This window comes from Pteropus vampyrus, unplaced genomic scaffold, assembly GCF_000151845.1.
Source record: "Pteropus vampyrus isolate Shadow unplaced genomic scaffold, Pvam_2.0 Scaffold63, whole genome shotgun sequence".
Classification (NCBI taxonomy): Eukaryota; Metazoa; Chordata; class Mammalia; order Chiroptera; family Pteropodidae; genus Pteropus; species Pteropus vampyrus.
Genome location: NW_011888844.1, coordinates 3,923,075 through 3,946,159, shown reverse-complemented (window position 1 = coordinate 3,946,159; position 23,085 = coordinate 3,923,075). Strand labels below are relative to the sequence as shown.

General features: G+C 32.3%; 1 protein-coding gene and 1 non-coding gene across 2 annotated transcripts in view; both read right to left on the bottom strand.

Moving 5' to 3' along the window:
- The window catches only part of DACH2 (dachshund family transcription factor 2), a 687,399-nt gene that overhangs the window by 421,171 nt on the left and 243,143 nt on the right, over nt 1-23,085 (bottom strand). The gene's annotated exons all lie outside the window — the stretch shown is intronic.
- Nucleotides 7,297-7,402, bottom strand: LOC111740434. Its single transcript, XR_002780615.1, has one exon. It is a non-coding gene; the product is annotated as a U6 spliceosomal RNA (small nuclear RNA).

Genomic DNA, 23,085 nt, shown 5'->3' with positions numbered 1-23,085 from the left:
AAATTAGCCTGGAATTGGTTTGTTTTTAGAATGAGACATGCAATATTTTGCTTACAATGAGTTGGATATTGGCCCAACAAAGCATAAAGAAGATGTCTATACCTGTTATATTTTCTATTTAAGAGAAAAAGATAAAAAACAACTTATCTCCATTTTACAATGTACATAATATGGGTGTTCTGAAATTAAAACAAATGGAAGGGAAATAAATTGCAAAATGAATAAGAGAGCACATCATAGATGTGCTCTGTATCTATGTCCAAATGGTGACAAGCAAAAAGAGTTTGAGATCTCTTCTAAAGTTCACTGCGACTTCCTGGCTTTGATTACATAGCTTTTTCTTAAGTAAATATTAATTACAGAGTAAATATCTTTGTTGTCGAAAAGGTTATTTTCTAGTAATTTTCTAATCTATTTGTTTTAAAGTCTCATGCAAAAAGAACCATACTAAGAAAACTAGAAAATTATAAAGATAGATTTTTAAAAGACTTTCAAATACCATCAACAGATGAATTTTTCTTCTAACAAAATATTGTTCCAATTTTTTCGTACAACAATAAGCATCTGACATCTAGGAAGATAATAAATAAGGATACATTATTGGGAGGGAGGAATCAGTCAGAAACATGACAATAAAATCATTTTAGCCTAAAATGTAATTTATGAAGTGATGTTATCTATAATCTGTACCATCCATATTGTCCAATATTGTCATTTACTCATTGATTCACGATACATTCTTCTATATATACATATCTGGAGTCTTATTAAATTTAAAAATGATAACTTTGGAGATTTATTTTAATACGGCTACTCAGGGAAGAATTAAAATCTGTATCATCAATCGACTATTCATGAGCATCTACTAGAGGTAAAGTCCAATGACAGGTGATCTAAATGAGGGACAATAGGAAGTATAAGACATGAATTCTGTCCTCAGAGTAAGATCTCAATATGAGAATAGATGGGTAAAGTTTCTATCTGAATTACTGGCTATACCCACTGACTGCCTTATGGATATGTGCTTGCATCATCTGGATGTGATATAAGCAGGGCATATTTCATTAGTGCACCTTCTCTGCAGCTTTGGATAATTATAATATGTAATTCGTAGTGAATAGTTATTATATACTAGGAAGTCTTCTAAATTATATATGTTGACTCATTTAATACTCTTAACGACATTATGAAGTATGTACTATTATTGGCACACACATTTTAAAGAGCGAAAAACTGTGGCTGAAGGGATATAAATGACTTTCCAAAGTTGTATAGCTATTATGTTGGAGAACTGAGATTAGAGCCCAGGCAATTAATCTAGGTCCAGCACATTAACTCATTATTCAATGATATCTCCAGAGACAAAGAATCTAAGGAATCCTAGAAAGTTAAAGCAGCAAGGGACCTTAGAATACAGTTAGTGCAAATCCTTCCCTTTTTACATAGGGAAACTGAATCTCAAAGAGGTAAATAGCTTACCTATTTATAATCACACAGCTAGTTGGAGAGAAACCATGGTTGCAAACTGTGGTTGCTAATTTTGAGTCCATTGCTCTTTCCATAACAATTATCTGATGATTTAAGCATTTCTTCCTCACTTCATTTTTTCTATCTATGCTATTAAAAATGATGCATATCTATAATTATCTGAGTTGAATTTGATTGTGCACAAGCAAGAGTAAATGAAAACACTGAGATATAAAGTGTGATGTATACAGTGTGATAGATAACAGAAATATGGATAGAGACATAGATAAGATACATATATAGATATAACACATATACGACCTACCAAAACTCTGCAAATATATTATTATCCTCAATATACAGATGAGAGAGATTAGATAACTAGCCTATTAGATAACACAGCTAGTAACAAAATTCAAAACCAGGTTTGTTTGGCTCTAAATTCCTATGTTATTTGTATTATCTAAGTAATTGTTACAGTTTGAAAATATTTTACAACTTTTACCCTAAGGAAAAAGATTTTTTTGTGTTGTCCTTTTATAACAAAGATCATTATTTTTTTTTAATTTGTATGTGGTTCATAAGAATTGTTATAATAAGAGGTCAATTATTATTAAACATTTTAAAAGTATTTTTCACTAAAATGTAGTTATACAGGAGAGAAATTATTAAATCTAAACTCTCATCTACTATTTTCCAATATAGGTCTGTCATTTATTTAAAAAGTTGTTACATGCATGTTCTATGAAAGAGCTTTATTCCCTAAGAATTGAAATATCAAATTAAATAGATATTTAGTGCAAGTCTAGCTGGTGCAAAGTGCTCTGCAAGATCCTCTCACAACTTTAGGCCCATATTGCTAGTTCTGTGTGGGGCTTACTGATATCCCTATGCCCACCATAGTTCCTGGTATATAGAGCCTCATACAGAAATTTAGGTTGAGTTCAATTATAGATAAAGTCATATACCCAGTTCACGAAATCAAACAGGAAAGAGTATATAATATGCTGTTACTAGAGCTGAAATGGCTATAGCCAGAGAAATTACATTTAAAGTGAGTCCAATTCTAATCAGCCCAAAGTAGAATAGAGTTTGTCTTTTTCTGTGAAAGTTGGAAAAATCTAAGTATTTATTGTTTAGCTAATCTTCATATTCTGATTGAAAAAGCCCAAAACAGATGCATCCTGATCTCAGTCCTTTTCATTTCCTTAAAAAATAATAGCATGTGTTGAAATTAGTTATCTATACATTCTGGGTCCTGCAGAGAAGAAATTAGAAAATCGAGTCCCACACTGCTCCTGAACAAACCCTTCCCGGTTTCTTCCATTTCAGAGGTCAGTTAAGGAAGGGCTTTTATTCCATTGTATAGTCCACTATTATGTTTGTTACTGTTGTTGGATGATTGAAAACAAGGAAAAGTATTGGCAGATTAACACTATGTGTCAAGCATTACTCTAAGGTTCCCAACAACTTTATTTAATTCTCTAAATAATACCATGAGATGGGTACTATTAACCCTATGTTAAGAAGAGAAACTAAACCTCAGAGAGGATAACTTGCAGAAGGCTAGCCAGCAGATCCAAACTATAGCTCTCATTCATATGATTCTAAATCCACTATATCTTATGCATTTATTTCTTTTTTTGTTATTTAATTGACTGCATTAACTTTTTATTAAAATAATTGGGGTGACATTGGTTAATAAAATCAAATACATTTCAAGTGTATATAATTCAACAATATGTCATACATGTATCACATTGCATGTCCTACCACCCAAAGTTAGATTCCCTTTCATCACCAAATATTTGACCCCTTTTACCCTTATCTACATCCTCCCTTGCTACATTTCCTCTGGTAACCACCAATCCACTGTCCTGTCCATGGGTCTCTGTTTGTCATATTTGTTTGTTGCTTTCAGTTTTATAACCCATATATGAGTGAAATCATATGATTTTCTACTTTTTCTGTTTGACTTATTTTGTTTAGCATGATTATCTCAAGATCCATCCATATTGTTGCAAATGGTAGTATTTCATCTTTTCTAATAGTTGTGCAATATTCCACCGTATATATGTATCACATATTCTTTATCCAATCATCTATTGTAGGACACTATAATTGCTTCCATGTCCTGGCCACCATGAATAATGCTGCTATGAACATCAGTGTGCATATATCTTTTTGGATAAATGTTTTCAAGTCTTTGGGGTAAATACTCAGTAGAAGGATTCCTAGGTCACGTGGTGGATCCATTCTTAGTTTCTGAGAAATCTCTGTACTGTTTTCCACAGTGGTCATACCAACTTGCAGTCCTACTAGTAGCGTATGAGGGTTCATTTTTCTCTGCATCCTCTCCAACATTTGTTATTACTTGTCTTGTTGTAATAGCTATTCTAACAGATGTGAGATGGTATCTTATTGTGGTTTTGATTTGCATTTCTCTAAAGGCTAGCGATGTTGAACATCTTTTCATATGTGTGTTAGCCATTTGTATGTCTTCTTGGGAGAAGTGTCTGCTCAGGTCCAGAAACAATGGAGACACTGAGATACCAGAAAACGAAAGATAAAATAGCTATAGGAAAATCTCACATTTCAATAATCACCTTAAATGTACTTGGACTGCATTTATTTCTTAACCTAGTGTAAGACAAATAACTTTCCTTCCTTAATTTCTAATAAATAGAAGAGCATCTCCTCAGAGTAGAAAAAACAAATGCAACCATAACAGAACAGAAAAAGCAGGAAGCTGAAAGAGAGAATTGTAGATGTTCATCTCATTTGGGGCTTGAAACATCTTGTATCTCCATGATTCACCAATCTTGGATAAAAGTAAATCAGATACAGGGAGCTAGGACTTCACACTAAGAGTAATTTTTAAGTTACATGACAGGAACCAAATAAATGAACTATAAATTTCAAACCAGTAAGCCTAGTGCAAACAAAAGAAATAAGGAAATGATTAAACAACAAGGGCTGTGACAAAAGAAAACTATGGAAAAGTATAGCTGGTTCAGAGAAAGGAGTCGGTGAAGACTTTATGGAGGAGAGAAGCCCTTAGCCAGGCCTCAATGTTAGATGCAACCTGGGCAGGAATAAGATGCACCATAGACAGACATATTCCAAACTAAATCATGGAGATTGGAATGAAAATGTCTTGTAGCCAGAGAGGAGACAGGCCTGCCAAGTAAAAATGAAGGTATGATGGGAACAGTAGAATAAAATAATAATAATAAATTGCATAGGGCTTATCAAGTGCCAGGCACACTTCCGAGTGCTTTATATTAAGTCGCCTCATTCTGGCAAAAATACTGAACTTAGACATAGATAAATTATCTGCCTAAGGTTTCACACAGGTAGTGGCAGAGCTGGGATTCAGAACTTATGAAGTATGATTCCAGAGTTAGTGCAACTAACTACTACAATCATACATTAGAAGAAAACATATTCAAGTGAAGAGGTATAAGTAGAAATTTTTTAGTAATCAAAAATTAAGTTTTTCAATGAAAATTAAGAGAAAGCAAACGTATAACAAAAACAGGTTAAGAACTACACAGAATCCATAACTGGTCCAGATTTTTAAAATATTTATTATTATGGGCAATGCAATTTACTATAAACTATAAATAAGTTGAAATATATTTTAAAATAATTAACAGCATTTACAGCACACTTTAAGTGGCTCTATTAAATTTATATCCTTTTAATTCATTATGTGGTCACACAGATAAATGGAAAAACAGCTCATAAATTTCAAAGATTTTAATTAGCCTCTTTTTAACCCTAATCTTCATGTTAAATAAAGTTTGAAATACTATCACCAAACAGAGGTTAAATCTATACACACAGCTACATCTGTGTACACTACTTATTTAAGAGCAAAGAGGGTAAAAAGTTCTATCTCTATCAACTTTATTTTAGCTATTTTAAGGTATTAATATGTAGACAGTCATATGCACTATTAATATCCTAACAATCTGTACTAAGAAATATCATCCGCAATTATTGTTCAATTTGGCATATTGGAATATATGTTAGAATCTGAAATGTGTTTTAGAATTACATTTAAGGTTTAAGACATTAACTTTCAAACCACATGTATTCTCCTATATCTATCTATCATATATAACAAACTGTAACCATTGTAATATAATAGTGTTTTTATAATTAAAGATAAATGTCTTTCTTCTTTAAATACTGTGATTTTTCTATCAAAAAATGACCACTTAGCAAAATGTGAATAATATTTGTAAAATTATGATTTAAACCTTCCCCTGCTTCTAACTAAAGATAGCAGCCAAAAAACTGAATAAGTCAGGGTGCCTTTGAAGATATTTAATTAAAATCTAATCCCACATTCTTAAAAGCTCACATAAATTAAGCTGTCATTCAGGAGATTTATGTATTCACATTTGCATATTATATACAATTCATCAATTACTCATGTTTGAAAGCAATGCCTTTCCCAGGGTGCTGAATTGCCAACAGTGCCAACAGGCACATGCAATCCACAAAACTGTACCCACTGGTACCTTGGAAAAAGCTACTTCCATATGCTCCTCTGTTTGCACATCCACAGAACCCCAAGCACGCTTAGAAAACTATAACTATAGTTTGATGGATTCTATTCAGATAAATTTGTTTGATAGAGATGAACATTTTATTTCTTCTTGGTGCAACTGTATAGTGGTGGCAATCAACAGTCCTTCTTCCACTCATGGCAAGTTTGTAAATTAAAGTAAAGATACAGAATCATTTCTGAGTTTCAGCATAGCCAGACAAAGCAGGTAAGCTAAAAATATTTCCTTCATGTTGATAGAAGGCAGCCATTTATTTCACATGGCATATTTGAGTAAAGCAAAACAAAAAGTAAAAAATAAATACCTGTGTGTGTATTTACATACATAATATGTATATACACATATATACAGAGACACACAGAGAGAAAAAGAGGTGAAAATATCAAAGTGTGCACTGCTCATTTAGAATACTTGAAAGCTTTAGATGTGGCAAAAATAAGATGCCCACAAATTTTCCAGACAGCATTTTTTCCTAAAGACTATTTCTGGGGAAAAAAAAGGGAAGTCTTTAACAATGCCATGTCTATAAACAGATGCAAAGACACATTTTGCTCATGAGCTATAAGCTGTTACAAGATAACTTCATTTGTTATACATACTGAGAAAGAGAGGTCGCTCCAGTCTTCTCAAAGGGAAAACACTATGCTTATAAGGCACCACATATAACAAAAAGGAAGAAGCAATCCAAATGACATAATAAAGTAAGATATTTCCAGCAGAGATCAACAACAGCCACAATATTTTTCATGGGTCTGTATCTTAATGTTCAATATACTTTTAGAATTGCAAAACAACGACTGGCTATAAAAAGTGATGCTTCTTGAAGCAGGAACATTTCTCCTTTCGTTCACAATCCCTTCTCTTATCTTTCTAAAATTTGTCACCAATTCCTTTACCATTCAGACAGCTGGAAATTTTAAATGATCTTCTCTCACTTATTTTATATAAATCATAAGCCTGTATATTTTTGTGAGTGTATACTGCAGCAAATGACTCATAAAAATTCAACTCCATATGGATGTTTTTCTTACCCCACTATGTACAAGGCATTGTGTTCGATGTTGCAGGGAGTAGGTAGATGAATTATAAATGGCCAGAGCTCACATTCTAATAAGAAAGATATAAACGTATACTAATGACTAAAATACTGACATAAACTATGCATGTGGACAACAAAAGAGAGAAATATCCATCTTGAGGAAATCAAAAGAGATGGCATTTGATCTGGCTTTTTAAAGATGAGTAGGATATCTATGAAGACAGTTTCACATATGCACATGCCTTGTAGAGGGGCCATGCTAATCTTTCTCTGTATTATTCCAATGTTAGTACATGTGTTATTATTAAAAAAATGCTTAATAAAAACAACTTGAGAATCTAGCTAGTATTCAAAGCAGAAAAAAAGACTAATAAGAATATGTGAGATAAATACTCTATTTTCTAGATACCTACTATATTCCATGGTGCATACCAATGATTTACTAGAAACTATGATTTGACATATATCAAATATTGACCATTAGTCAATCTTAAAGTTTATCGCCATTGGGTATTAGCTTGTTGCCGAACATTAGCTGAAATATAAAAATAGCAATAATAGTGCATTCGTTCTATCAGAAAATACTATCTGCCTTTTATTCCTATCATCCTTTTTAAATTGCAAAATCCTGATTTCCTCTCAATAGGTAATAGTAATAGATATGCATTACTTCTATCACATAAATTTAATGTAAAACATTCTTATAAGAGGTAGTATTTTTACTATCTGGAATAGGGGTAAATAGTGCTATAGAACAAAATATTAAGTGTGTGCATGTGTAATGTCACTCTCATTGGCTATAATTTAACCCTGAGAAAAAGTGTTTGAGTTTGGTCCCGAACAAAAGAAGCTCTCATGGGATATCAAGTTCATTTAACAATGTTAGCAAAAATATTGATATTCAATGTGTCCAATGCCCCAGTATACAGTGTTAGATTTTGAAGCCTTCCTCAAATCCTCCACCTCTAAAACCTATTTAACCTACATGAGTTATAATTGCGATTGAGAAGCTAACTGTATTTGTAGTATAGTCAAAAAGTCTATATGGATAGATTTTTAGAATAATTATTCATTGTAATAATTCAGCTAATTAAATAATGTCTGAAATAGCTTATTTTAAATAATGCAATATAATGGAGATATGTAAAACCTAAGGTTACTATATCTGGACAGTCAGTGATCATTTATCACTATATAATTTTTGCCTTTATTACTTAAATCATAACTGCTATTTACAACTAAAAGTTGTGTTACTATGATATCTTTCCCTAAATGAAGAGTAACATATCATGCCTGCCAACTGTCTCTCTTTGAGACAGACATAATTCTCCCCTCTCAAGAAAAAAAAAAAAAGTGTTAAACACTACACTTCCCATAACGTTTCTTTTTTCCAGAGGCACACAACACTAATATTGAATAATGTCTTAATGAATGATTAGAAAACAGTTCTTCATTTCTTATGCTTAGTGTGGTAAATTTCTAATTCCATAAAGGGAAGAAAATGTTTCCTAGGTGAAAAATCATAGCAGAATTCAAATCAAGGGGAATTCAAGTTTGTTAATAAATAAAACTGCTCTAAATATAAATAAAAAGACTGTCATTTTATCAGATATAGATCAATCTATTCTAAGTTACTTATTATTCTAAACATTAATTAAAACTAACTAATGAATTAAAAGTTATTGTAAGCCAGAAGTAAAAAGGAAAAAATGTGTCTCAAACATTCACCCTAAATAAAATATTAAGGTGGCAAAACTCACAATGTTTTCCATGTTCTAAGTTTATTTTCAAACATCTTAAAGATACGAATAATATAAAAATATTTTATGCTAGGAATGTGTGAACTGAATGAACATTTTGATATACTGGTATTGTTCTAGTTCAATAGTTATAGAAAATCTATATATTTAATCCCAGTTCTAATGGCATCATTGGGTTAAAAAATCTTTAGCTAAGCTTGTGATTTAGTAAAAATAATGATAATAATTTGGAGGGTTGTATCCAAAAATTTGTAAGGCTTATGACTTTTTAGATAATAATTTGGTTGAGTTCAAATCTTTATTTTAGATAATAGTAAAGGGTTAGGCCAATGACTAAATTATAGCACCATACAAAAATATATTCTGACATAAAATGTGTATTTTAAATTAAGCATAACATCCTTCTACACTGTATTAATCATCATTTTATTTCCTCTTTATATTTATATCTAAGAAAACTGTTCTAAAATTAACTTATGCAATAAATATACAATATGATCTTTGTCTTCAAGAATCTGATGGCATTATTATATTAAATATGACTGGCTGTGCAAATTCTGTTATGTGGGCATCACCTAACAAGAAAGATAAATGCTCTGTCCATTGTGAACTTCTATTATATGTTATTAAGGTAAGGAGATCATTGAAAATGACAAGAGGTATGTCTATCAAAATATAGAGAGTAAATGTGCTTAAATACATAGATTGTTAATCCATAGTGTTCTAAAAGAAGCACAACAAGCAGAGTATTTTCTAAATTATAACTTTAAGAAAGGTCATAATTCTTGCCCCAGGCACACTTAAATATGAAGACTTTTTACTACTTTTTGTAACAGTTGCACTGTAAAAACCCATCAATTTTGCTGTCCAAAACCCTGTTTCAATCAAAATAAAATTAACAGTGCCGTAGCAGAATATCAATGAAATCTCTGACTTACTGAGAGCATCTGTCACTATAGAAAGAGACAGAGTTTAGGTAGAAAACATATATTGTTAAGTACTCATTCTCACAGTTGGATATTAAGGCAATAACAATCTCAATCCACTCAATTTAATATGGCAAATATTTATTTAATTTATTAATATTGTCTATTCATTAGCATTCACTATAAATCTAATAGAATTTGGAAACTTTACACGCAAACACATTCATACATGCAAACGATATGTATACACACATCTCAATATCAGCAGAGCCTAGTAGAATGCATGGCACATGGTAAACTCTTTATTTTATTTTATTATTAGTTTCAAACATACAATACATTGGTTAGACATTCATATAGTTAATAAAATGATCCCCCTAATTGTTCTTTCTCTCCTCTAGCTCTCCTCCTAGCCATTACATTAATGTTAATTGCATTCTCTATCCTCTTCTCCTTATCCCCATTACCATCTATTTACTACTGATTTGTACTTCTTTAACTCTTCACCCCATTCTCTCAGCCCCCTAACTCCCTTCCCCTCTGGCCGTCACCAGATTAGTCTCTATATTTGTGAGTCTGTTTTTGATTAGTTTGTTCTTTTGTTCCTTAGATTCCGCATATAAGTGAAATCATATGGTATCTACCTTTCTCTGTCTGACTTATTTCACTCAGCATAATAACCTCTAGGTCCATCCATGTTGTTGCAAATGGTAGGATTTCATTTTTTTAATGGCTGAGTAATATTCCATTGTATATATGAACTATAACTTCTTTATTCAGTCAACTGTTGATAGGCATTTAGGTTGCTTCCATATACTGGCTATTGTAAACTGTGCTGCCATGAACATAGGGGTGCATAGATCTCTATGAATTATTGTTTTGGTTTTCCTTGGATAAATACCCAGAAATACAATTGCTGTCTCAAAAGATATATCAATTTTTAATTTTTTGAGAAACCTCCATACTGTTTTCCACAGTGGCTGTTTTTTATTGAATGACTTGATTATTTATTCCACTTCAATTTTCTATAGGCAATGCCCTAAAAATTTATTGTCATATCCCCTTTACCAATAATGTTATCTTTGTAAGGCCCCTTGGGAACTGGGGGTTAAAATGGAGGACATTAAAATAGGTCTTCTTCCAACTGCTGGTCCTTATAACTTTGTTCTTACTCTTTTCTTCCAAAATCACTAAATAAGCTAAATAAAGAGGCAAGTCTTTAATTTCTAACATATTAGACAGCATTACATTATAATTGTTTTTCTTTTATGTTTTGTTGGACTTCGTATATAAGCCTTTCACATGCTGAGAAGATGTACTCTCTGACATCTAAAGAAATGATATATTCAACAAAAGTTTAATACATAAGTTTATAAAGAACTCATACAACCTAACACCAAAAAAACCTAACTATCCAATTAAAAACTGGGCAGAGGACCTGAATGGACATTTCTCCAAAGAGAACATACAGATGGCCAATAGACATAATGAAAACATGCTCGACATCAGTAATCACCAGGGAAACACAAATTAAAGCCACAATGAGCTATCACCTCACACTTGTCAGAATGGCCATCATCAATAAATCAAAGAACAAGTGTTGGCGAGAATATGGAGAAAAGGGAACCCTCAGGCACAGCTGGTGGGATTGTAAATTGGTACAGCCACTATGGAAAACATGGAGGTTACTCAAAATATTAAAAATAGAACTACCTTATTACTCAGAAATTCCACTTCTGGGTATTTCTCTGAAGAAACCTAAAAATTTGTAGTTGATAGATGGTCAAGGGGATGGGGAGCACGGCATAGGGAATGCAGTTAGCATCAATATGTTGGCTAGGTGTAGGGCCAGGAGAGGGAGGGAGCAATTGGGAGGATCGTTTTATGAACTATGTAGATGTCTAACCAATGTGCTGTATATTTGAAACTAATTTAAATGAATAAAGTTTAAAAAGAAACCTAAAACATCAATTTGAAAAAAAAATATGCACCTGTATATTCATTGCAGCATTACTTACAGTAGTCAAGATATGGAAGCAACTTAAGTGTCCATCAATAGACAACTGGATAAAGAAGAGGTGGTATATATATAATAGAATATTACTCAGCCATATTAAAAGAATGGAATCTTACCATTCACGACATCATAGATGGACCTTCTAGGTCCATCCTAGAAGGAATCTTACCATTCGTGACATCACAGATGGACCTTCTAGGTCCATCCTAGAAGGTCCATCTATCATGCAATAAGTCAGATAAGTTAGTGCAATAAGTTAGTGCAATAAGTCAGACAGAGAAAGGCAAATGCCATATAATCTCCCTTATATGTGGAATCTAAAAACAAAAAACAAAACAAAATAAATGAACAAACAACAAAAAACAGACTCACTGATGCAGAAAACAAGCTGATGTTTGCCAGATGGGAGGAGGGTTGTGGGGACGGAGTGAGAAAGGTAAAGAGATTAAGTACAAATTGGTAGTTACAAAATAGTCACAGAGATTTAAAGTGAAGCATAGGGAATATAGTCAAAAATATGGTAATAACTATATATAGTGTCAGGTGGGTAATAGACTAGTCAGGGGAATCACTTCCTAAACTTTATAAATGTCTAAACAGTATGCCATACACCTGAAACCAATATAAAAAAAATGTTGAATGCCAATTGTAATTAAATTTTTTTTTAAAAGGGGAGAGAAGGTGAAGAGAAATAAGGTTCAAATACACAGGTATAAAACAAGTAAGTCATGGGGGTATAATGTACAGCATAGGAATACAGCCAATAATATTGTAAAAGCATTGTATGCTGTCAGGTGATTGCTGGATTTATTATGATATCAATTGGGATTTATTCTTGGGATGCAAGTTTGGTTCAATGTCCACAAATCAACTAACGTAACTGCATAAGCAAAATGAAGGATAAAAATCATATGATCATATCAATAGATGCAGAAAATGTGCTCCACAAAATCCAGTATCCATTTATGATAAAAACTCTCAGCAAAGTGGAAATAGAGAAAACATACCTCAACATACTAAAGGTGATATATGACAAAACCACAGCTAACATCATACTCAATGAAGAAAAGCTAAAAGTGTTCTCCCTAAGATCAGGAAGAAGACAAGGATGTTCACTTTCACCACTTTTATTCAACATAGTATCAGAAGTCCTAAACCACAGCAATCAGACAAGAAAGAGAAATAAAAGGCATCTAAATTGGAAAGAAAGAAGTAAAACCGTTATTATTTGCAGATGACATAATACTATATAGAGAGAACACACCTTTCATTCTTAGCAGAAGTGGAATTTGCTAATCACTTCTGGTTGCTGATAACAAGAAACAATAAGATACTTAGGTAAAAAGAAGAGTACAGCATCATTTTTTCTTGCAACATGATTTTACCCTTAGAATATTTTCTAAATTACAAAATTAAGTATTCGAAGCCAGTTCCCCCAACATGTAAAAAATAACATATGACAACAGCTGTGTGAGCTTTAAAAAGGCTCACCAACCATATTCTATCACTATTAGATACCTCTCCCACTTCTACCATCCAAAAATTTATCCATGTAGCCTACTACCTTCATCTGCAATGTTAGATTTACATTTATATTGTAAAACTTTGAGTAACCACATAGTCTTGAACTCCTCCAAAATTGGCAAAATAAAATGAATTTCTCAAGGTCTTTATGGTTAACATCAGGGTTATGGTATAGGAAATTAATGATATATATGAAAGCAAGTACATTATCTCATATTTGTATTTTATTATACAGAGAGTCTCAACTGCAAAACTCTTCAGATCATCCATTTTGAAAAAACTTGAAAAAACATATCTAAAGCACACCTTCTAGTCATATTAAAAGAGGGAAACTCTTTCTGAGGTAATAAATACTTCAAACCATCTTTTAAAAACCAATAGGAACCAAGTAAGGGCATGGAAGTTGTAAGGCATTAACTTGATATTTCATAATATTATGTACACATCTCTTCCAGATTATCAAAATTATGGACAATTTCATTGGATCTTGTGCCCCTTACTTCAAAGGGCCTGTAGGTATCTGTCATACACTATGATATCTGGATATGAACTCCAATATTTAGGAATGTCACAAGTTTAAAACCGAAACATGACCTGATAGACATCCCAGTCTCCTTTCAAAACTGAGCTGCTGGGAACATGTAAGTATCTCAAGCAGCATCAAGATAGAAGGTTTGCAAAGGAGGCAAATATAGCTCACTCTTTTTTGAACATGGATACCCATGCAAATATCTCTCATTACTCCTTTTCTTGAAAGAATAGAATAGTTCCAAGTATACGAAAATCCCCATTTGTGGATTTTGATTTAGTGGAACTTTATGACATTATCAAATATTTTGTTCTCTCTCTCTCTCTCTCTCGCTCTCTCTCTCTAAATTTAAAGTTGTACAATAATTCAAGTTTTATATTTTTCGCTACAGTAAAAAATCAGATATTGTCATGGAAAACCCCTGAGAAAAACAACCTAAATTCTTTCTTACAGAGAACAGCAATATAAATTTATAAAAATTATTTAGTTTTGAATTCTATTTGTAGAAATTTAGAAGTCAAGAAAAAGTGTAATATTGAGTTCAGTTCTGTTTTCTTCTTAATAATATACATTTATTTTTAAGAGACTTTGACTTCCAGGCATTTTTATTCATTGTAAGCCATCTTATTCTTAGCAGCCAAAAGCTATTCATCCTTCTATGGCCCCTCTATCTGCTATCACTGATCTTTATCTATACCTCTCTTAGACATTTGTACTTCTTACCTTTTATTTAGGTAATCAATACGTTAATACATGAATTATTTTTCCAGCTAGATTCACCAAGAGGCAGGCAAGAGTTAATTCTATGACTACCTATACTCCTACAATGTTAAGTACAGTTTTTTAACATTATCATATACATGAAAATGTAACTGTTCATATATAATAGGCTGAAAGATAGTTAATATGTTTTTCAAAGTTAATAATTAATAAAATTGTTCAGGTAATAAGATTTATGGTTAGGGTCTATCATAGAGTTTTTCCATCAGTATGTGGTCAAAAATTACAATTTTAATTATGCTTATAGTGCAGTGGTTTAATATCTTTTCAAAATATGCTAGAACGATTTCCTAATTTTTTAAGTACAAGTTTATAAATAAAATGGGATCTTTCTCAGATGACCAGAGATCTTGCTATAGCTCAAGATCATCACTCTGGACATAGCTAATCATTGTGCCATACTAGAGATACAGAGAGCAAATAACTTTGAAATGAGATGTGTACTTATCCCAAGATACATTTTGAATTGTCTTATCTTGCCATGTCTTCCTCAAAGCTAAGTACAACTTCTCATAGAAATTTGTTTACTTGAGGATTTAAAGTAGTTGTTTTTCAGTTACTTATGGCTTTGCTGTACCATTACTAAGCATTCCTATGAGCTCCACAGAATGAGCAAGACATCCAAAGACCATTTCAAAATATATACTCTGCAAAAATATGTATATATATACTATTATGATAGGAAACAGCTTATAATGATGAATAGAAACTCTGTAATTTTTCATGGTAATTATGGACTTGTGCAATTATTTGCAAAAATAAGTGAAGAATGTATTAATTAGATGAACAATATATGTACAATCCCCCTTCTGCAAAAATGTTCACATTTAATGGGAAATTCTCATGATGCCAACTAATTTTCAAATTTCAATTTTGTATTCTCTACTATCCATTTCCTATTCATTATCTGCATTGATACCACTCTATTTATTCTGCTTTTGTGTCAATGTAATGCAAAAATATAACAACCAAAACATCACCTCCAAGGAAGGAATCGCTCTATTCTAAGGATAATAATTGTTTTATATAAAAACATATTGAATAGAAATAGAAAGAAACAATTCAATTCAGAGTGACCTACTGAGATACTCTTCTTATATATTTATAGTTTAATCTGTTATTTTTCCTCCTCTTTTATTCTCTTATTACATTTGTTTTTACATCATTAATGTTTTCAATTAAATGGAAAATCAACAGTGCTTTTTTGTCTACATGCATAGAAGAGAACTCTTCAATGACATTTCTATGTTAATTGATTCCTATAATTTGTACATAAAGTATTTGGTCAAGGTTCTGCTAATACTTTCCAGAACAATTATCTTTTTTCTAAGAAGTCCTATGTCTATATTATTTTTCCATAGGTGATAGAAAAAACATATCCAATGAATAAGAGACCAAAGCTTTGAAAGAGTAAATGTCAAAAGCAAATTAGACCTCTGATGGCATGAACTCCAAGGAAAATCAAATACAATACTTCTTCTATGAATTTATAATTGCATACCAGAAAGCAAAGTATAAGATAAACATTTTTCTGTTTGTTTTTCACATTCACAGAAACTCCATCCTTATATGCTTTTAGATGGTCACATTTTGCTGACATTTACAAACATTTCATGTTGATCTTACATGGGTCACATCAATCATCTATACAGTTTCAATGACACGTTGTTAAATAAACTGTCATGAAAGATTTATAGAGAATTTGATAAAAGTAAAGAAGATGTAGTTTAGCTTTTAAAGATGCATTACCCTTTTTCTGAGGTGTAATATCACTTCTAAAACACCATTAAGCTTTACTAGCAATAAGGGAAAAAATCTCTTTCTCTCACACTTTATTTGCATAACATTTTTCTTCCTCCAAACATTAGAGATAGAAAAGGAAGGAGAACCCCACCACCACCACCGATTCAATACTACTTGGATTTAAAGGTTGTGCATTGATCTCATTTTAAGAAACATTACATGTAAGTTAACAGCATTCAGAGTTTATTTACTAAAGAACAATTACATAAATGAGTCTAATCCACTCATGTAAACAAATGTTTCCCTCATATATGTAAGTTCTTATATCCTGAATTGGATGGTATATGACGACAAAGGTGACACAAATTCCTCACACATTATTGAGGTATTCAAGTGAAAGAGAGTTACTAACAGGCTACAGAAGATTCATAAATTTTTTAACACAAATAATTACAATATAAGACCATTTAATTCAATTTTAACCTAGCAGCTGCCTTAAACACCCGACTAGTTTGGTTGTTTGTTTGTTTTATATTAAAATGGATGTTACTTTATATTAGACTTGTAAAGGGTCACTCAGTTTCCAGCAATTTATGCAAGGCATGTAATAAAAAGGTCATATTACAATTATGTTTGCAATTATATATCTCGCTGCAGTGGGAGAACAGGCAATAAATATTTTGTTAACATCATGGATCTCCTTTATTCATTTTATATTTGAATTTGTTGAAAAGTACTAATTTAGAATATAATTTTCCAAACTGAGGCTCAGTTGTAGTCCCCCTTATAAAGTTTCCTTGCTAATGCTCTGCTTGTTGACAGATCTAAGCTATTTTCCTTGCTCTAAGTTCTCAGGAAAAATTTTAAATCTTTCAGATCACTGAGTTTTGTTGCCCGTAAAACAAGAATACATTCTAGTAGTGAATAGTTTATAATCAAAAACTTTTAGACTGTTAAGGTGTGTAAATTATGTCTCAATAAAGTTATTATAAAAAAACTTTTAGATTCTAATATTTAAAAGAGCAAACTATGCATGCTAGAACCCAAGGAAAGTAGTGCTTAGTACTATATCTTGTATAGGTTAAGTACATAATACTTATTCAATATAAAGGAAATTATTGTTATGTTTCTAAGATGAGATTTGAACTGTAGTATAATCAAATATATGTTTTAAAAATGAGTTATACTATAATAGAATTCAACTCTACAGATGGTTAGAGCACATGAAGCCCAGAAAAAATATATTTTAAACATAACAATTTACAATTTGTCTACACATAACAATTGAAATTTAGTAATCTTACAGTAATAAAATGGTGTTCTATATAGAGATAACTCACGAAAACCTTTTTCTATTTCAAAGGCCACATTTCTCCTTTGATAATAGTTACTAAATTATTGTTCCACCTTTTAGTATCAAAATACCTTTTCCTTAACTTTCTTTCTTTAAGAAACCACAATGATCCCTATCATGTTTTATTTAGATGATAGCAAGCTGAGATTTTCAGCTTTTGATTCTTTTACTTTTAAGTAACCAACTCTTCGTTCATTATGAAATCAAGGGTCACGTTTTTGAGTTATTAACTGAAGAGGGAGCAAACTTGACTTTCAAATTAAGGCTTGAATATCAGTTTAGTTGTAAAAACACATCTTGAGAATCACTGGACAATTCCATAGTAGTTAAACGGTCAGTAAAGAGGATATTAGTAATATAATACAAAGATAGCTTCTTATAGTCTCATAAAAATAAATACGAGATTCTGTTAATGACATTTTTATTTTATCAAAGAGAATTTGATCAAAGGAACTTAACTTTAGGAATAGAAATGCTAAGCACTCTACTTAATAGCACCAGGTTTGCACACTTACTATCACGTCAAAGCTCTTTTCATTATAAAACTATTACCATTCTAATCATTCAGTTCGGTAACCTGAAATTTAGGGGCCTCTCATTCCCTAAGTAAAGCTAAACATTATCTAAGAAAGCAAAGACAACAAAGAACGAACCAGGGCATTTTAATTATCTTTAATATTTACAAGTTAAATTTGCTAAGTTTAAGGTCAGTAAAATATATTTGCATGCTATGTTAGTTTGTCACACAAACTTAGAGGTTAGTAAAATACTTTTGAATCCTCATGAATCTGAATTAGCAAATATATGAAAACTACAGCATGATGCTAGGTACGTAGTGTATATTCAAAAGTTGTTTTTAAAACAACTGAAAGTATTCTCTCAGAAAACATTTTAAAGAAACATTTCTTGCAAAAGTATAATTAACCATTTTATATTTTAATCAAAAAGCATCCAATGCATTCTAATGGTGTTTAAATTTCGTACAACTTCTATAAATATCTCTCTTAATTTATAACTTAAGCTTCATATGTAAATCAGTTTTACTTGGGTAAAACGTGTTATATCACAATCGAAGAACAAAATAGCATACTATTTTCATGTCTGAGGTGAAAAAATGTTTATTGTTGGAATGTTTGCATGATTTGAAACTAATTATTTATAATTAAACACATCCCTCATTTCTTTTATTTTAAAATAGTTTAAGCCCTACACCATAAGCAATGCCTCTCTATGGTAAATTTTGCCTCACATGCTTAAACCTTTAACTTAAAAAAAATTTGTATACTTTTTTCCAATTATACTATATCTGGATCTTTCTGTTGTAAATTATCTGGCACACACTTGAACACAAAACTAATTATAAATATCTTCTATTTATACAAAGTGAATATTCATTGAAAACCAAAATGTTGTATTATTCCATGACCATATCTTTACTATCAGAAGTTCTAAGATGACTTACTATTAATTTTCCCTTAAGAATAAAATTGTATTCTAAAGCTTACATTAAAAAAAATGACTACAACCAAGACAAGTGTCTTCTGTTGCTATATTTCTTCAGTTCATTATCTCTTTCATTAATCACATTCTATCAGCCTGAGTAGCTTTATTTCCAGATTGCATGTTACTTTTTCACATTACTACCAGAGTCTTAATCTAATCTTAAAGATCTACAATTCCTATCATGAAAATCAAATTGAAGAATTATGTAGAATATAGTACAAAAAGAGCACAAACTATAAAATATCAATAAAGTAAGTAAAGATTGGATGGTTCAATTACAAGTTTAGACTCTATGACAATGAAACGAACAATGAGCAAGAAAGAGTCAAAAGCAAAATTTGTCTTTCATGTACTTTGCCAATCAAATTTCCCAGAACAATCTAAAATTGACTAAAATATAGTTACTAAATAAAGTGAGGTATTTTATTTTAACCTAACTACTGTGTTGTTTTATATTTCTTAGACATATTTGTAAGTATTGCCAGGGACAATCCAATTTTAGGATCTGCCATCCCTCAAACCAATAGCTAGACAAATTTCACCCTTTACTCTCCAGCCTAGGCCTTAAAAGTCAACTTCAGAATCTTTGCATTTTCTGCTATCTTTGCCTGAAACATTCTTACCCAATATTTTGGTTTCATACCCATCATGTTATATAAGCTCAAATGCCACCATAAAAGCCTTCCTTGACCATCCCAACTGAAAAAAATCCCCAAATCATTTTTATTTGTTTTCTCTGCCTTATTTTTCCTCAAAACACTTATATGAATTATAATTTATTTTTTATCCTCTATCTCCCTCAACTATAATGTAATTCTCATTTTGTTTTCTTCATTATAACATTTTTGTGCCTAGAACAAAACCTAGCACATGTGATCAATAAATAGTTTTAATTAATAAATAAACATAAATTTAGTAGGTTGCGTTTAGGTAGCCACTACATTTAAATTTACACAAGAATATAAGATAAATTTATTGGTAAGATGTTTGCATGTGGGTGACCTTGCCCCTGAATGCCTAGCTGCTCTCAATTAGTCATAACTAAACACAGTTATTACTATAAAGGTCACACCTCATAATCTTTCCTCTCGGTCTGGATGAGATAACAGGGCATGTAGTACTCTGATCTCTAACATTGTGGTTACTCACAGAATTATAATATGTCCTCTTGATCCATAATTCCTTGAGTACCACAGGCTTCTGAGATGATCCACTCAACCTATTCCCTCCTCCTTTTGCCATAAGCTTAAGGCTGCATTCTGACAAAATTATTTACACAATTCTTAAACCCTCACCGTTACATTCTATTTCATAAGTATAGAGAAGCAGAAGCTAGTGATATTATAACTACATTAGACTATACTTAGGCATATCATATTCAAACTGCACAAAATCAAAAAGAAAGAAAAAAAATCAAGATAAGAGTCAAATTAAATAAAAATTTACCTATAGAACGGCAAAGATAAGGGTTACATCTGACTGTTCCTCAGAAACCATGAAAGGAAAAAGAAAGTCAAGTGAAATATTTGAAATATTGAAAGAAAAAAATCCACCAACTTAGAATTCTGTATTCTGCAAAATTGTCCTTCAAAAATAAAGGAGAAATAGACTTTCTTACAAAAACTGAGAGAATTTGTTGCCAGTAGACTTGCCTCACAAAACATGTTAAAATAAGTTATCCAGAGAGAAGGAAAATGATATAAGTCAAAAATTCAATTTACACAAGGAAAAGATGAGCATTAAAGAAAGGATAATTGAACGTAAAGTAAAAACCTTAATTTGTCTTATTCCTAATTTATCTAGCAGATAACAGTTTGTTCAAAATAATAATAATATATTCAAGAATTATATCATACATAATTGAAATGAATGACAGCAATGATACAAGGGACAGTAGAAAAAATTAGAAATATTTTGTTATTATAAGGTAATTGCCTTACCTGTGAAATGGTATAATGTTATATGAAAGTAGAGTTGAATTACTTGTAAATGTTTATGGAATACACTAGGACAACATCTTTAAAAAAAAAGGTTTAAAAAAGTATAATTGAAGTGCAAGAGAGAAAATAGAGTGATGTAAAATAGTCAATTAAAATCAGAGAGGAGAGAAGAGTGGAAAACAAAATTAGGAACAAATGATAGGGACTAAAAACAGAAAACAGTAACAAACATGGTAGGTATTAATCCAACTATATTAATAATCACTTTCAATGCCAGTGGTCTAACATATACCAATTAAAAAGCAGAGATAGTCAAAGTGGATCAAATAGCAACACCAAACTATATGTCGTCTACAATAAACCCACTTTAAATATTAAGTCACATGTAGATTAACAGTAAATAGATAGATAGCTTCTGTTCATGATAGAAGAGTAAAAAAATGCTGGGCTTGTCTCCTCCCATGACCACATCCAAAATACAACTAAACTACGAAACAACTATCATTGAGAATCCTGTGAAGTCTAGCCAAACAGAAGGCTTGTAAATAAGGACATACAGAAGAAACCACCTCGAGACTGGTAAGAGGACCAGATACATGGAGATGGGCTGGTACCACACCCAACTCTGACAGTTAAAAATCGAGAGCAATATCTCAGCTAACATCATCCCTCTGAAGAAGCAAGGGATCCCAGTTTCACACTAGGCTCCCCAGCCCAAGTTTCCAGCGATGGGAAGAGAAGTCCCCATAACGGCTACCTGTGAAAAACAGTGGAGATTGAGGTTGAGTTAGATTAAGGGATTGAGATAAAGGGATGCTGGACTCATAGGTATCATTCTTATAGGGACCGTGCACAAACATATTTGCTGAAGGACTCACTCTGAGCTCCAGCACTGGGTTAGCAGCTTTAAAGGTGCCAAGGATATAGGGAGGAACTTAATTGCTTGGCTTCAGGGAGAAGGCTTAAAGGGGCAGCTTTCTCCCAAAGTGCTGGCAGAAGTCATTGTTCTTTTGTTGAGCCCTTGCACCAACTAGCTTGCACACACAGGTAGGTCCCATATCTGAGTCTAATCAACCTAACTGACACTGATCACCCAAACTTGGTGATTCCCTGAGACCCTACCCTACACAACTTTTGGACCCACCCAAGCCACTTCCACTGGCTTTTCCATAAAAATAACCCATCTTGGCTCATTTTTCAAACTTTCCTAAACCCTCTCAAAGGTTCACAAGCCCAAACAAACAGCATCTGGCCTTGGCATGCACTATACCTTTGTTAAACAATCCAAAACTGGCACTAGCAGCAATCATGCTGTTTGCAGCTTACCCTATCCTGGGCAACTTCAAATGCAGCACAAGTGGCAATCACCTGCAAATCACTTCGTAGCTCATACCAAAAAGCCCCAGGTAGGCCACAGGCAGTAGCTGATCTTGCCCTGGAACAAAGCCCCTGCCAAAAGGACCCAGAAACAACATGCCCAGTGGCTAACTTCTGACAATACTAGATCACCAAACAACCACCTCAATAAATGACATACCCAAAGGAAAGACTTGGCAGGAACCAGACTCTCCTCAAGTGATTCCTTCTCTGTAGGGTCATTGTCTGCACAACGGCTCCTCCACTGTGGGCATGGCCAGCCCTCACAGCACATCAGCCTGAGGGTCAATCCCTGCCATTGACATGCAAGCAACAATCGAGGCTTAACTACAATAGTAAGACACACACAAGCGACACAAGTGATACACTTACACCACCCAGCTCAGGTGACCAAGGAGACTATACCACAGAACACATACTACATAAAGCCACTCTACTAAGACTGAGAAATATAGCAACCCTACCTAATATATAGAAACAAACACAAGCAGGCAGTCAAAATCAGCAAAGAAACAAGTCCCATATGGAAAAAAAAAAAAACCTCCA